The sequence below is a fragment of the Saccostrea echinata genome, unplaced genomic scaffold (assembly GCF_033153115.1).
Source record: "Saccostrea echinata isolate AGI-Se365-2 ecotype Australia unplaced genomic scaffold, CSIRO_AGI_Sech_v1 ptg000002l, whole genome shotgun sequence".
Lineage (NCBI taxonomy): Eukaryota > Metazoa > Mollusca > Bivalvia > Ostreida > Ostreidae > Saccostrea > Saccostrea echinata.
In genome coordinates, this window is record NW_026889751.1 from 30,447,711 (window position 1) to 30,464,077 (window position 16,367).

The 16,367-nt window shown below is 32.9% G+C and overlaps 1 protein-coding gene, 1 long non-coding RNA gene and 1 pseudogene across 2 annotated transcripts in view; all 3 read left to right on the top strand.

The window, feature by feature from the left end:
• Window positions 1-16,367, top strand: part of LOC133178252 (mitogen-activated protein kinase-binding protein 1-like) — an 89,441-nt gene that overhangs the window by 21,909 nt on the left and 51,165 nt on the right. The gene's annotated exons all lie outside the window — the stretch shown is intronic.
• LOC133202579 (uncharacterized) lies at window positions 202-3,659 on the top strand. The gene is made up of 4 exons (XR_009723258.1): window positions 202-242; window positions 1,258-1,364; window positions 1,700-1,745; window positions 3,586-3,659. It is a non-coding gene; the product is annotated as an uncharacterized LOC133202579 (long non-coding RNA).
• LOC133203212 (uncharacterized) lies at window positions 9,569-13,855 on the top strand (annotated as a pseudogene).

The following is a 16,367-nucleotide window of genomic DNA, read 5'->3' on the forward strand; positions in this document are numbered from 1 at the left end:
TTTTTTCTGAAAAATATAAACCTTAAATTTGCTGCTGATGAATCATATTGCAATTACATGTAAAAATCGTGTTGCTTAAGTGTTCTAAGGTATTGATACCTAACTGAATTATGTTGTTGCCAGAGCCGTCCAGCGTGGAAACCTTGCCTTTGGAGGAGGTTGAGGATAAAGTGGACCAAGTTGAAAATGCAGCCCTCTACTACGTCTCCGGGAATGACCTCTCAGTCGAACCAATAGACTTAGTGAGTGATTGATGGATTGAATGCTGTGCGTTACGTCCATGCAGAATCTTTCACCAGTAATAGGACATTTATCGGTTATAGCACAGTGCCAAATTATAGTAAACGATGTTATCAAGGGGGGGGGGGGGGGCTTCATTTTCATCTGCTAGGAAATTTCTTTTGAAAGACATTTCACTTTTAAAATTGCTTTTGTCAAAAATATAGTGAAAAAACAGTCCCTACCTATACTGAATTCTTTAAGGTCAAAACCGGCGAGAGTTGATCACAAAACCTTCCGCACAAAAATACAACGTTTTAACATCTGAACAGGCATACTGTTTATTCTTGTCATATTTCAAGCAGGCAAGAAACAAAATCAAGTATTGTAGAATGAAACTGAATCATACTAAACAAAGATATTGCAATTTCGAAAACACAATATTGATATCATGGATTCATTCCAATTTTCAGAAAAGACCTTGTACAAAAATACAGTCTGGACCAACTCAGAAACGTAAGGGTGTTCCATGTATAAAGTATTAAGTGACAGAGAAACGAGAATTAGACAAACAGATTTAGAAGACAACTTTCATAATTGATGACACCGTTAAACAGCGCTTTGACTAAATTGAAAAAATTTACACAAAATTCCCACATACATGATTGGACTGTATATTTATGAAATATGACTGTCTTATTAGTTCAGTCCTCTACCGGTGAAACCGGAATGGAATCTTAAGTTTCCTCCTTGTCTGTCTGTCTGTCTGTCAGTCTGTCCCACTTGGTTTTCCACATATTTTTTCTTAACGCTTATAGTTATTGAGCTGCCTTCCGGTATGTGAGTGCAGCATGACGAGTGACAGAGCAGGTTTGCATTTCTTTCTGCTTCATTAATTTTTTACGGAATTGTGGCCTTTTTAATTTTTGAGGGAAACCAGATTACACTTGCTGGTAGGGGACAAGTATTACTTGTGCAGTACTCTCAGAATGCTTGTTAGTTAAAGTTTGCTTTTGATAACATAAAGACTCTTTGTAGGAGATGGGACAGAGAAAGTCAGAATTTGAAGAAAGTCTGAATTCCTTAAACCCGCGAGTGAACCTTTCCTCCAAGTATTGGTCTAAGTCACAATTAGAAAACATCAGGTTAGTGATCCAGACTGAATCAATGATTATAATCCAGATTTCAGTATCAAATCCAGAAGAGGAACATCAGTATTAATTAATTAATTGAAAATGTTGCACATAAAGAGGAACGAACGCTCTTGAATATTAAACATCGTACACTTGTGTTGGAATTAAATGAACACACATGTATGTATTCATTTTTGATCATTCAATGTGCTCGCCTGAAAAAAGGTGTTGAATTTTTTTCTGGATTCCAAATAAGATTTAGTTATTATTATATTTAAATATTTCATTTATCATCTTCAAATTTCATTAGCAAACTTTCTTAGCCTTTTGTTTCCTTTTTATTCTAGTAAAATGACGATGCAGATCTGTATGCAGCAACAAGACTTACTTGATGTAAGTTTACAATTATATCTAACTATTCTATTGGTAGTCCATGGTCAGATTTAACTAGTGTAATGGTGCGTAGTCCATAATAAAATTTAACTTGTCGGATAGTATTCAATGGTAAAGTTTCACTTGTCTGATTGTATTTCATGTTAAATAGTATTCCACGGATATCAAAAGTCTCGTTTGAAGTCATCATTTCGCAGGTTCTATTCTCAATACAATGACCTTATCCGCAACTACAATCTTTCAATAGGTCAAATGCTGATTGACGTTTTTAAATACCAATTGTTAAAACATGGCTGTGACGTAAACCTTTTGTTTGTGTTGTCCCTTCTATAGCTTAATGTTGAGCTAACTCCCAAAACAATCCATTAAGTTACCTGCAAGTGTCCATTCTTTTTGGAAAACTGTCCTTTCTTTTTAAGAATGGACGGTTTTTTCAAAAAGAATGGACAGTGAAAACAAACAGAATGGAGAGTTACAGGTAAAGTTTGAAATGTGCCCAAGAGGAAAAAAAATGCATTAAATACGATTTAATTTACATGTTAATAGCAACAAGAACACGGAGATCTTAGTTAATCCAGAGCAAAATATCTGCACAGAACCCACCTCATTTTACGCTTTTAAATCCATAAATAATGCACATTATTTCAATACTCAAAACTCAATTTTCACAAAACTTGAATATAAATGACACAATTTCTCATTGATTTAAATTTCGGAAACACCAGTCCCTGGAGAAGAATCCATTTTAAGATTGAAGTACAGCTTATATTAAATCCACCACCCAGAAAACAGTTTGCTCCATAGACACTACACTGCTGCAGTTAATATTTCCATAGAAAATAATTAAAATTAAAACATTTCCAGATTTGAATTGAAATGCATTTTCAGGTCGAAGTTTGGCTCAGGTCTAATCCAACACTCAGAACACAGTTTGCATCTCACCATTACAATGCTGCAGTCAATATATCCTCAAAAAATAAAATTCAAATAAAACATTTTCAGATTTGATTGGAATTTGATTATCTCTATCTGTTGTAGAAGAAATTCATTTTGGGGTCAAAATTTGGCTAATATTTTCTTTTACTATTCTCGGTTTTCAGATCCAAATATCACTGATTTTGTGCGTCTTTTGGTTCATTAGATTTTGATTCTCTCATACACTCTCTCCATAGGAGGAGGAAAACATGTATGCCGTTACAATGCAAACATTAGACCATTATTTACACACTGAAATTTCTACGGATTTTGATAAGGAGCACGTACACGGCGGGTGTGACCGGTCGGCAGGGGATGCTTACTCCTCCATGACACCTGATCCAGCCTCTGATTTTTTCGGAGGTCCGTGTTTGCTCTATCCCCAAATTATATTTTTTAAATGGACTTTGAGCTTGAATACTGTTCGTTATCTCCATATTTCATGGTCAGATTTTACAAATTTAAAGTACCTTTACAATCACATATGTCTTATGTAAGTTTATAGTCACATTTAACTGGTTTAGAATATAAGTTCACGGTCAGATTTAAGCTGTTACCTTGTATAAAACACGTCCTTTACTATAATGCCCTATTCTGTGGTCATGATCACGAGTTGTATTCGTACAATGGAGACATATTAGTATATAAACAATTTTTTGTTAGAAATTTTCACTGATCTTGAGTGTTAAACATGTCATTATAGACTTAAAATGTTGATAATAGTTCGAGTAAAATGATAAAATTTTGTATTTCGATCTGTAACCCTTAACATTTTAAAAACAATCATTAAAATTTCAGGCCAATGTATTTTTGCATATTACATTAACAGGGAAAATTTATACTGTTTTGGGTTTTTAAATCTTAGGTCGAACAAGATAAAATGCAAGAAAACCTCACCCAAGAAAGTGGAGAAACCAATCAGATTTTAGACAGAACGAACGAGAATGAAAGTGTGTCTTACCTGCCAGGAGTGTTTCCTCAGGAGATTCCTTTAACTACAGGACAACAACCAAATGTAACTTCAGAGCAAGATTTTGATGATATTCTAAGAGAAAAGGGAGATGACACACTTACTTCAACTACAGGACAACAACCAAATGTAACTTCAGAGCAAGACTTTGATGAAATCCTAGGAGAGAAGGAAGTTGAAACTCCTAATCAAGGAAACCAAACAGAAGATGAGGTTTATTTAAGGAGGGAAATGGTGAATACACTTAAAGAATTACTAGAAGCCACAAGACAAAATGGGCGTCTGTTGATGATGTTGGACTCCAGTATTAAGAAGAATACAATGGTACTGCAAAACTTTGCTGACTTGCAGAGGGCAAAACTGAAGGAGGAGGAGAGTTGTTGAAAGACTACCCTTTCCCATGTGAACATGCTGATAATCTTAAAAGAACTCATATTTATCTTAGGCCACCAACCACCTTTAAAAGCCGAACAATCATCTCTTTTATCACAGGAGATCAATTTGAATTTGTATTTTCAAAGATGGGTATTTATATATTGTTTACATATAAACTGTACACTTATTTTAAGACACTGTTAAGAATTTATGTATCATTTTAAAAATGTTTTTTATTGCGCAGCTTTAAAACAACATCCAGATTTAATATTTGCACTCTGTTTGGAGTGATATGATGCTAAAAATGTTAAGTAAGTCTACGGTAAGATTTAGTTTATTTGATGTGTTTACTCTAATACTTAACAGCACCAAAAAAAGGTTTACAAATTTTGATGTGCTGGAAGTTCACAGTTACGTAAATTATTTGGTGTAAGCTTAAGTGCAAATTCACAATCTTTACACCATATTTCATATCATAAGAATAGGCTATTTGCCTGCTAAAACTCGAGGTTTTCTTTAAAAAAATTAAAGGGTTATTATACTTTTCATGCATACATTTGGTTGGGACTTTTAAAAATGTGGGGAAAAAGTCTTCTGAAATACCGTTTCATATATTCTAAATTTATCAACTCTTACAGGATTATCTTCGAATTTTATGAGTAAGTGTTAGGCGGTTCATTAAACATATTTTTGTTTAACGTAGGGCTATTCCTTAATAATTTAATTTTGTTTGTATTCTAGCCTCTGATTGGTTAATATCCAAAAAGGAACACAAATTATTTCTGTATAACCTGGTTTGGTATGGGGACACGCCCCCCCCCCCCCCCCCGACAACCAGCTGAATCATCTGTATCCATACAATCCTCTCATTTGCAGTCCTCGGGATTCATGGAAAATTCCAGATTTAATAAATATACCTTTAACTTCAAACAAAAATTCGATCTTACCACATATAAACAAACAACAAGGCTGCTAGGCCTATGTATCAGTTTTTACCTCCCCTCCGTTCCCATCACTTCCGTTACTTCCGTTACTACGGTTGTATTATTGAGCGGCAAATTTGAACTAATAAAAAGCAACGAAATTTTACACCCATAGTTCTTTGATAAAATTAAATTATGAGGAATGACTCTAATTCTTGGCCAAATTATTCGAGTATAACCAGGTTTGGGTCAGTTTACGCTGTTTTATAATCCGCTTCGCGGGTTATAAAGCGTAAACTGACCCAAATCAGGTTATACTCGAATGATTTGGCCAAGAATTAGATTCATTCCTAGATTAATCTCTTTACAATATAGATAATTTTCTGTTACTTATAGCACATTGTATTTCATAGATTACCAACCCTTTTTCTCTCCTACAAATCATATTGTTAGAATACTATTTTTTGCTTGTGTCTTGATATCAATGAATATAAATCCATTTTCAGTTCCCCTTTCTTATCTGTATCACGTGAGGACCGGTCACGGTAGCCCAGTGGTAGTGCGTTCGCTTCGTGATCGGGAGGCCCGGGTTCGATTCTCGTTCGCTGCGCAGCGTCAGACCTAAGTCGTAAACATATAGGTAGTGAATGCTCCCTCGCCAAGCGCCAAGCATTACAAGTGAAAGTCACAGGTGGCACAAAAAAGAACCATCACTGCTCGATGGACCTGAGTGCCAAATATAGGTCTAAATTTGAAGTCCTTCACCGGCATATGGTGACGTCTCAATATGAGTGAAAAATTCTCGAATGGGACGTTATACAACAACCAATCAATCAATATCATTTGAGTTTTGGGGTTTATGATAGGTTTCCTGAGAGAAGTATTGTTTTTAGTGCAATGTAACAAGTGTCCTGTAAATTATATTAAACCTGAACACGACTCGTAAATAGGCATACGCCATTTCGTCCAAAAATGTACTTGATGAACAATTTTCAAATAAATGCAAAGTTGTTGGTTTTATTCTCTTTTCTTGAAAATACATTTCGGATTTTTTTTTTAGTTTTTCTTACATAATATGATTAAACTATTAAAAAATGAACTTTGAGATATACCATTGAAGTAAATACACATTGCTTTGGGAACTCAGAGACTTATTTGTAAGCATTTTCAATTATTTAACCTCTGATTTTAAGAATGGATCGTACTACCTTAAAAATCGATTACCGAGAGAGAAGAAAATGAAAAGTAAATTGTTAGTACCTGGGCTTTTAGAATAATTTGAAAATACATGTGCATTTTTGAGAGAGCAAAACTGCACAGGTGTTGAAAAAAAGTCTTAATTTTTCCATTTTTGAAAATATAAACTATATTTTTTTTTAGAGTAGAACAAAGTAAAAATAAAGTATCATACATTTTAATGACTAAAAAAATCTGCAATGATGTATCAAAGTATTCTACTGTATTTTACTGTAAAATAAAAACATATTAAATCATTTTTCGGGATATCTAAATTGATATAGTTTTATAAGTATAACCAAGCAGAGAAGGAAAACGCAGGTTTTATAAATTTATTTGGAAAATGAAAAAGCAATGGCAGACCTGAAATATGTACAAATACAAACAAATAATACAATATCATAATACACATAGACATTGAAATTAATACACTGAAACAAAATACTTTTATTTCCTATTCACTTCAAAAATAAGAAAATTTAAGTTGACTTAGTCCAAAAGTGGTATTTTCATAGTTAAAAAAAAGTTTCTTTCAAAAAAAAAAAAAAATGAAAAATACTTAAGCTTATAACTTGGACTTAATAAATAAATTACAACAAAATTAATAAAAGAAAATTTACCTTTCAAGTGGTGACAACTGGCAGCTGGTAATTTGTAAGAGTAGAGTTAAATTTCCCGCACCGACAGGAATGAGTCAGTGCCTCAGTATTTATAGAAGGAAAACCGGTTAAACAAGATTTACTGGGGGTACAACTTTACTGGCCAATGAAATTTTATGAGTAGAAATTCATGAATGAAAACCAAAACACGAATTGGCTACTAGCAAGTAAGGCATATAGTAAATAATGGCTCAGCTAGTTCTGGAGAAAAAAATCGAAAAATTATTTTAAATAAATATCACTCTGCCACATTAGGATATTAGGGCTATAATTCTCCGAAAAACTCTCAGAGTAAATCGATGAAGCATGAAAGTTAACATAATTAAGCAAAATTTTATAGTAAAATATAAGAAAGTATTTTTAAAAGTCAAATTATGTACCTTTTATTGTAACCAATAACGTTTTATGAGTAATGTTGTATTTTACTTTAATGACAGTAAAATTATGTAAATGAAGTTCATATCTTTTTTATACACTGTAAACATGAACCTTAAAAGATTTATTCCATTTTGCTAATATTGTATCTCAGCTCAAAACTATGATAACATATTCCTTGTGCGTATTTTTAAATGTGCGTAAAATATTTTTCTTAAAAATAAACACGTTAACCTTAATTTGAACAGTGTTGAAAAAATGATGCGTAGTGAAGTTTCTAGGTCAAAGACTGGCACTATGTATGATGGGTTTTAGTATCACCACAAATGTAAACACTTCAAAAGACAATGTATGTTAACGGCCGAATTTGACCCCTTATATGTTAATATACATGTATATAAGAACTTGATATGATACTTAATCTATAAGATATATTACCAGCAATAATTTTTATTCATATCGTACAGATAGACCACAAGGTGACAAATAAGAATATTTTACTAAAAATTCTTAATTTGGACGAAATTTCGTCAAATTTGAGACACTTTTTACCTCCGAAAACGAAGGGCACAAACTTTCCTATCCTTTGGACATCAATTGATTTTTTGCAATTACATGTAATGATTGTACTTTAAGAACAAACAATACGATAATTAGGAATCCTTCATCAACTTATTATCATAATTTGATGTAATGCATGTGCTTGTATTTGTAATTCTAACTTAGTATAACTCCACTATTGAGACAAATCTAAAATTCCTTTTACACATGTAGTTACTTGTAATTTAAAACGAAAGTTAAGATTAATTTTACACTCATAAATCTTTGAAACAAGCAATTGCTAAAAATAAACAGCAACAACTCTTAAATATTATCATACTCCTATTACCTAAAATCTTTAGAACACAAGTTTCCTAACCTTGAAAATAGTAAGTAATTTGCAAAGAAACCATAACATGAATTGGATTCCGTACATCACCAAGTGCACTCTAGGTGCACGCCTAACAAATGATATCTTCCACATTTATTTTTCACTTAAATGGCGAAAGCGTCATCTACCCGAGATTTAGAGGAAGTAGTAAGAGATGGATTAAACACACTTGTGTTGGCTTTTGGAAACAAAACTAGAATACCAGGGGTGATCAAAGTTCGCAAACTAATTGAATAACTTTCATAAAAGAAATAAAATTAGATTTCGGTGTTTAATATTTTCTAAAGTAGTCCTCTCCGATTTTAATGCACTTCAACAACCATTCTGTCCATGCGCGAATCACGTGATCCTGGCGGTCACGTGACATGCCCCGAAGCGTTCTGTTCACTGGAGCTAAAAGATGTTTCCGAGTCTTACATTTCTTACCATGAAACTTATTTTTTAAAACTTTTAAAAACAAGAATTGTCCATTTGTCATAAATGGCCAAATCTCGGCAATAGGATGGGTTGATAAGGATATCTTTTCCCAGAATGAGCTTGGTGACCATCACAACCCGACTTCTCTGTCTTGGGTGCGTCTTTTTTCCATTGTGGATAAAGTATGGGCGCCTTCTTTTTATCATATCTGATATGTTTAAAGTTTAAAGTAAACGGTACTTTAGTGATTTAATCATTATAATGTTCTTAAAATATTCAACTATATTTCTAACTTTAACTTGGCGATCTTTCATAACAAATTACTCAACTAAGGACACATCTCTTCCCCAGCTTACTTTCACTGGGCACCATAACAAACATCAATAAGGGTTTTTTCTAAATTACCCCAGGCCTTTTCCCCCGGCTAGGTTGGGCTAGCATTTCCGTACGCTAGGTTGGGGGTGATTTTTATACAGGTGTTAGGATTTTTTTTACTGGGCAGGAATTTACAGTTGTTATTTTTTGTACTATTTTTTGTTTTTCTATACAAAGGTTAATAAATTTTGTTGTTTATTGAAGCTGGTGTTTTCATTACAATTGACATGAGGTGTTGAAATAAGGTACAAATAAGCTCGGAAATAAGTCCAAGCAGAATCTCAAATCAAAATAAGAACCTGGGAAATAATAGACATGAAAATATAGGAGAGTGTTCAGAAATATTCTAGAACCACTAATGAAAATGGTGTTCTAAGGTGTACTCCTATTACACAAATTTATTTATGATAAAATCAACTTGATAACTTCATTTTTTAGTACGTTTTTTATCATGTAGAACTCAATCAGTCTACAAAAAATCAGGTATGTAATATTTCATCACATGATCTAAAAAAACGGGCTATCAATACCGCTTAAACGTCACACCGTTCTAAACTGATAAGATAATATCCACAGTCAAGTTTAATATGGCGTCAGCATCAGGCCTCCGAGATTTACAGCAGATCGTAAGGGATGGACTTAGCACTCTGGTTTTGTCATTTGGACACAAAGTCGGAATAATTGATGCGTTAATCAAAGAACATTGCTCCTGTTCTGCGGAGGAGTTGAGTCAGAAGACAGGTAAAAAAGCTCAAACCAATGCACAATACATGTACATTGCCTCGTGAAAGTCAGCTATTGATTTGACTATTAAGTAAATGAAATTTCAATTACAAATTGATATGTAATTTTCATTTCCTTTGTTTTGTAGCAGCTTTTTTTGATATATTGTACATGTACTACAGCTATGCATAATTAAAAAAAGCAAATAGTAGATGAAATATAAAGATAAAAAACAGTAATCCTACATGTACTTAAAAATCCATTTAAACAATACAAATTAGAGCAGAGGAAACACGAACATCAGATGTGGGATCATGTGTCATAGAGGAGTAAGCATCCCCTCTCAACCTGTCAAACCCACCGTGTTCTCCATGAAATAATCGGATAAACGAAAATATCCGTAGACAATGCAGTGTAAAATTAATGACCCAACAATGTGAATGAAAAACGTCAGTCAGCATTCGACTTAATGAGAGGTTGCACTTCCTGAAAAGGACATTATATCGACCATAGAATTTGCGAAAAATTGACTTTAAACATGAATGTTGACTGACTTTTTCATACTATTTGTTAGGCCATTATTTACACACTGAATTGTCGACGGATTTTTCCGTTATTTCCGGATGATGACAAGGAGCACACGGCGGGTGTGACCGGTCGGCAGGGGATGCTCACTTCTCCATGGCACCTGATCCCACCTCTAAAGTTTTAGAGGTCCGTGTTTGCTCTGCTCTTATTTTGTAATGTTTAATGGACATTTGAGCTCGAATACTGTTCGTTATCTCCACATATTTCATGGTATAATATTCTAAATCATGACTTAATATTTTGCTTCTTTGAAAAGAAATCAATTTCAAAAGATAAGCAGTACTCATTGAAAAAGGCAAAAACGATGACGTTGTAGAACGTTAAGGATCACCAGTTAACGATACAAGTGTATGTTGTAATCTGGAAAACTCCAGAAAAAACTCTCAAAATGCTGGAGGAAGCACGAAATACCATATTAATGAAAATATTAGCGAGAAATTAAGCGATTAATTTAAAAAATGGTATATATATTTCGTAATATGAAACTTTAGCGATTCTGTAACTTTTACCATGACCTTACTAACGTTTTGGATAGTTTTTGATCATTTTTTTAAAATAGATAATCCGTTATCTCACAGATTGTTCTCTGATACAGAGTCTCTATCATTCAAATACCGTCAGTTCAATGTACACTCGCTTGCATGACTCGCTTTTTGGACATAATTCGTGCTTCCTCCAGCCTTTGGAGTTTTTTGCGCAATTTTACAGAGGATATGGCTACAGACATTTTGTTGTATATTAATTGTAAACAACGAAATCTCGACCTGCTCCGCGATCCGATTTTCGTCAATTTAGATCTAAATAAGTTTGAAATAAACCACGAAATTTTGCAAATTCTTAATTCTTAATTCTTAATTCATTTCATTTCAAATTATTGTTGAAACATTGCTACCAAATTTGGATACGATATGACGTTAAGTGAAAAAGTTTCCGAGCAGCCCTCGAACAAGCTGTGGAGAACATTTATCATGTACAAAAGGTCTTTTTTACTAAAAACGGATGCCAAAAATATTGCATATCTTCAATATATGTATTTAAAGTAGTAGATTAGATTTGGCTAATGATTTTCATCCCAGTGAACTTGAAATAAAAGATACCACATAATCTGATACATCTGTATATTGTTTTTAAAAAGAAATTAATGGAAACCTAAAGACAAAACTTTATGATAAACATGATGACTTTAACTTTTCTATCGTCAACTTCCCTTACTTATGTAGCAATATACCTTCATCACTTGCATATTTGATTTATGTCTCTCAATTGATTCGATACGTAAGAACATGTTCTAAGTACGAACATTTCTAAAGCAAGGAAATCTATTGACAAAGAAGTTGATGAAATGAAATATGTAGATAGCGAATAGTATTCAAGCTCAAAAGTTCTGATTTGAGCTTACAAATCGGGAGCAGACCATACAAACACAGACCTCTAAAACATCATAAGAAAATCAACAGTCTCCTTTAAAGTCATTATTTCGCAAATTCAATGGTTGAAACATTGATATAATCACCAAATACTATCTGCCTTTTAATCGAAAGCTCTACTGACGTTTTTCATACTAATTATAGGGCCATTGAAACAATGAGTTGTCTACGGATTTCCCGTTTTCCCGATCATGACAAGAAATACACGGCGGGTGAGACCGATCGACAGAAGATGCTTACTCCTCCAAGGCACCTGATCCAACCACTGATGCTTTTAGATGTGTGCTTTTAGATTTGATGTGCTCCCGATTTGTATTGTTTCAGTGGCTTATTTAGCTTGATAACGGTTCGTTATCTACATATTTTATTTTAAACATACCGATAATTTATTGTTAGGACTATGATTTTATGCATAATTTGACTACGGGATATTTTGTCCACATGATTAATACTTACATGTACATTTCATGGCGACTGTGACCGGTTGACAGGGGATGGTTACTTGTCAAAGGCGCCTGATCCCACCTCTAGAATTTCAATTAGACCACGTTTTATATCGTGTTTACAATTTGAATTTATTTGGATTTTTTAATGCCAAGTTTTCATACTTGTAAATATTCTTTCTTAATTCTTTTCTAGTACTTTACCTTCATGATTGGGATTTTTTTTTAAATTAACTTCTCATGTACATAACATTTCAGGTATGTACAAGAATGGTTGGGTTGTCTGATTTCGGCAGGAATAGTCAGAATTCACGAGGACGGCAAATACTCACTTCCATATGAAGAGTCAGTGGTGAGCAAATGCTGTAGCATTAGCTCTGTCCTCCCTATACTCTGTGAGATGTTTCCTCGACTAGAAAACGTCATGTCAGAAGATGGACCACGAGGTCTCATTTTTGTTTACCAGATTTTTTTTTTTGTTTTGCAAATATTAATAGCGCTAACTAGGTTTTGATGTTCCTTACAAAGTAAAAGGTTAAAAAGATGAATAAGATTCGGTTAAGAGAAATTTGTTATTTAAAAATATAGCTTATTTTGACAAGTATTTTGAAATCCGTAAAATTGATTATAAGTGAAAACCTTTTGACTAAGCTTTAAGTGTACATGAATTTATTGAAGTTATATTTTTTTTTAGATTGTAGGGCCTCAGAAGTTTTACATGTAAATTTATATTCCTAAGCTGTATGGATTCAAGTCGTTTCCAAATAATAGAGAAATTTAATTAAAAATAATGCACATATTCAGATAGCAAAAGTGTTATCTTATTTACTTATTTTTTCCCCGAAGGTTACGGGTGCTATGAGCCTTTCCTACATTGGTGGGGCCAATTTTTCACACCGGAAGCAATTCAAAAGTGGATGAAAGATCTGTTGATCCCAGTGCTGGAACTCAAACAAGGTGGTAGCAACAAATTGGCACATATAAATATTTTTGAATAAGGATATACGTGCAGAATAGTTAAGTGAGTTTTGTTGATTTCAATTTTCTAACGCTCTCATTTTTTAAAATCTATTTGACTCTCCAATTTTATTTTTACCAGGAAGCCAGTTTACTCTGCTAGATCTTGGATGTGGTTACGGAAAGTTCACTTTAGAGATAGCTAAATTGTATCCCGAGAGTAGCATTTATGGTATTGACATGGACCAGGTGTCCATAGATCATGCCCAAAAAGAACTTTCAAAGGGTGACAAGAAAAATGTACAATTTATCTGTAGGAAAGGGGGAGAACTTCCAGAGGATTGGACAGAGAAGTTTGTTTTTGTCTTAATTATCGACGTTCTTCACGATTCGTTCGAGGTCGACGCCATGCTTGAGGAGACAAAGAGGGTCCTTAAACCAGATGGATATGTAGCAACATATGACCCTCCCGTATCCTCGTATCCCCACAAGCTAGTTAATGATCCAACAGCACAGATGCAATTGCCTCTGAGTCCTTTTCTCTTGCCTTCCGTTGAGTTTATCGGGTCCCTCCGGTGAGGGTTTAGGTATAGGATGGGGATACGAACGAAAGAAGAAAACAATAGAAGAACATGGATTCCGACTGATACAAGTTGGCAATAAGGACATAAACACCATACAAGAACGTGTTGTCTTCAAAAAATAAACTTAGTATATCAATATGATCTGATTTGAAATGTACACGTATAAATACATGTATTACTTGATATAGCAGGACAGGTTGTATACTAATGAATTTTGTTAAGCTAATGTTCTTGCTTTATGATATATTCTGTATCTTTTGATGTTTTCAAAGTTTTGAAATGGTCTGAATTACTCTATTTTTAAACTTTATTTTATGTTAAAAATACATGCATCTCTTTTGAGTTATGATTTTTTCATTCTCAGACTTATATTAACTCTAAATTATTTTATATCCTTTCCTCTTTTTTTTCATTTTTACGAAGGAAATGGAAGATTTTTTTACGCATATAAAAACATATACTAATATTTGAATATAAAAAAAACATAATTTATTATTTTTTACCTTACAACTATTTTTGAAATCATCAAGAACTTTTACATTTAAAAAAGAAAGACAGACCTTATACTTTCATAAACTAAACAATGCAGGGTCCTTAATTAAAACAATAAACAATCAAATGACAGTGAGCTTTATTCTCATAACTGAAAAACGGTGTAGAGAAGACACAAAATGTATGAAGTGTACAAACAATATAAAAGCATTTTTTTTACATTAAAATATTATCCTGTATAAATAAACTGTTGCACATTAGCATCTCAAAAAAGGAAACAAATTCACTTTTGGGTCTACAATTATTCTATATCTTAAATAAAGTTAAGAATAAATGGCTCCAACTGATAATTTTAAATCAAATTTGAATTCAATTAAGTTTGAATTCTATTAATTTTATTATTATCCACACTTGTGGCACTCTGAAATACATAGCATTTCAAGTAGATGTTTCAATCATCATGATTAATTTTACGAAATATTGAGAGAATATGTATTTCACGATACATTGTTCAAGAATTAAAGTTTTAAGATAGCTCAAAATATTCAAAATAATTCAAAATATGAACCAAAAAATGTTATTTTTAAAATGAAATGAAAGAGCCTCTTTTTATATCACATTGTAAACAACTGCTGTTTTTAAAGTTGTGCAAAAATTAAAGATTGTCCGATACTACCTTTGAAATGTAAATTCCGAATAAGTGGAATTTCTATCGAGACAGAAATTTAGCGATTTAGCCGTAAAAATCGTTATGTACATGTAATTTCAGCGAGATGTAATTTTAGCGATTTGACAATATCTTGTAAGGAAGCATTACCTCCTTACTGTTGAATGAATTGATAGTGTTATGCAATTTTTGCAATCTTAACATCCACGCTAATAATGCCAAAATTGAATCCTTGCTAAATTTTCAGGTTATACGTATTTTGTAAGGGAAAACAATTGATTCCTTTGATTTTTTGAAAAGTGGAAATGGGTCAATTCTTCTTCATTTATAGTAGTCATATAGTACTTTTTTTTCTATCATGTCAAGTAGTACCTTGTTGATAATCGAAAAAAATTCAGCATTTTATGATGTTATACATATTTGATCATATCTAAAGGAGTTATTTGTGAAGCTGACAACATTTCATGCAAACAAAACTTCATAATTTTAAAATTCAATCCGATGAAACAAAAACCGCACAGTTTTTGCTAGCAAGTTTTCGAAAACTTTTTCCTATCATCTAAATACAGGAAAATCTTTCATAAAGTGTCCGTGATTTGACTTTTATTTATTCAACTTATTCATGTACTACCGGTCGGGAAAATTGCATTGCATTAATAAAATTAAATGAAGAAGGGGGAGTTCGTAGTAGTCATACTGAACATTTACTTAAATGAATTAAAGTATATTAGTTAAAAAATACACATCTTTTATTCTTTGATACAATAAATATTCTTAATTCAATACTGTTGGAATGAGTGAAAGAGAAAGAAATTGCAACTGGCTTAGTAAAAAAACCCTTTAAAAATGTTCTAGCAAAAATAATCTGTATTAACATAATCATGGAACGATAGAAAAGAAAATTATACAAGTAACAGCCCACTGGAATAATGAAAGAGAAAAACACACTTTATCAAACAACTTTCCGACTTTTATCCATGTCACGTGGTAATCGGTGTCATCAACTGGAGTTTTAACATCATAATTTTCTACTGAATTTAATATTTTCCTTTTCTTACGACAACATTTGAATAAGCGAATAATACTTCGTTGGACAGGCTTATCGTAAGAAACCTTTTGAATTTTTAAACTGAAAATAACAAACTACAGCATGGATCCGCTAACAACATAGCTAACCAGAATGTACCCAATAATGGACACATCAGGTTCTGAAGCTCGCGGAAGCATTCCTTCGATCAACGTAAGATGCAAAACGATTGATAAAAGAACCGCTGTGCAAAAACCCAATCTTTCACCAGATTCAGGAGGAAGAACAAAAACAAAACCCATCAATAATGAAAAGGATGTAATCGGCAGAATCAGACTTGTCATGTAGTAAGCTGCTCTTCGTTTTAAATTAAATCCCACAATTATTTCTTCAAATCCGTAAAAGTTTAGCAGTGTGTAGGTTGTTGAAGATACAATGTCCCAGACACCATTTTCTTGATATAATGATAGAATAACAT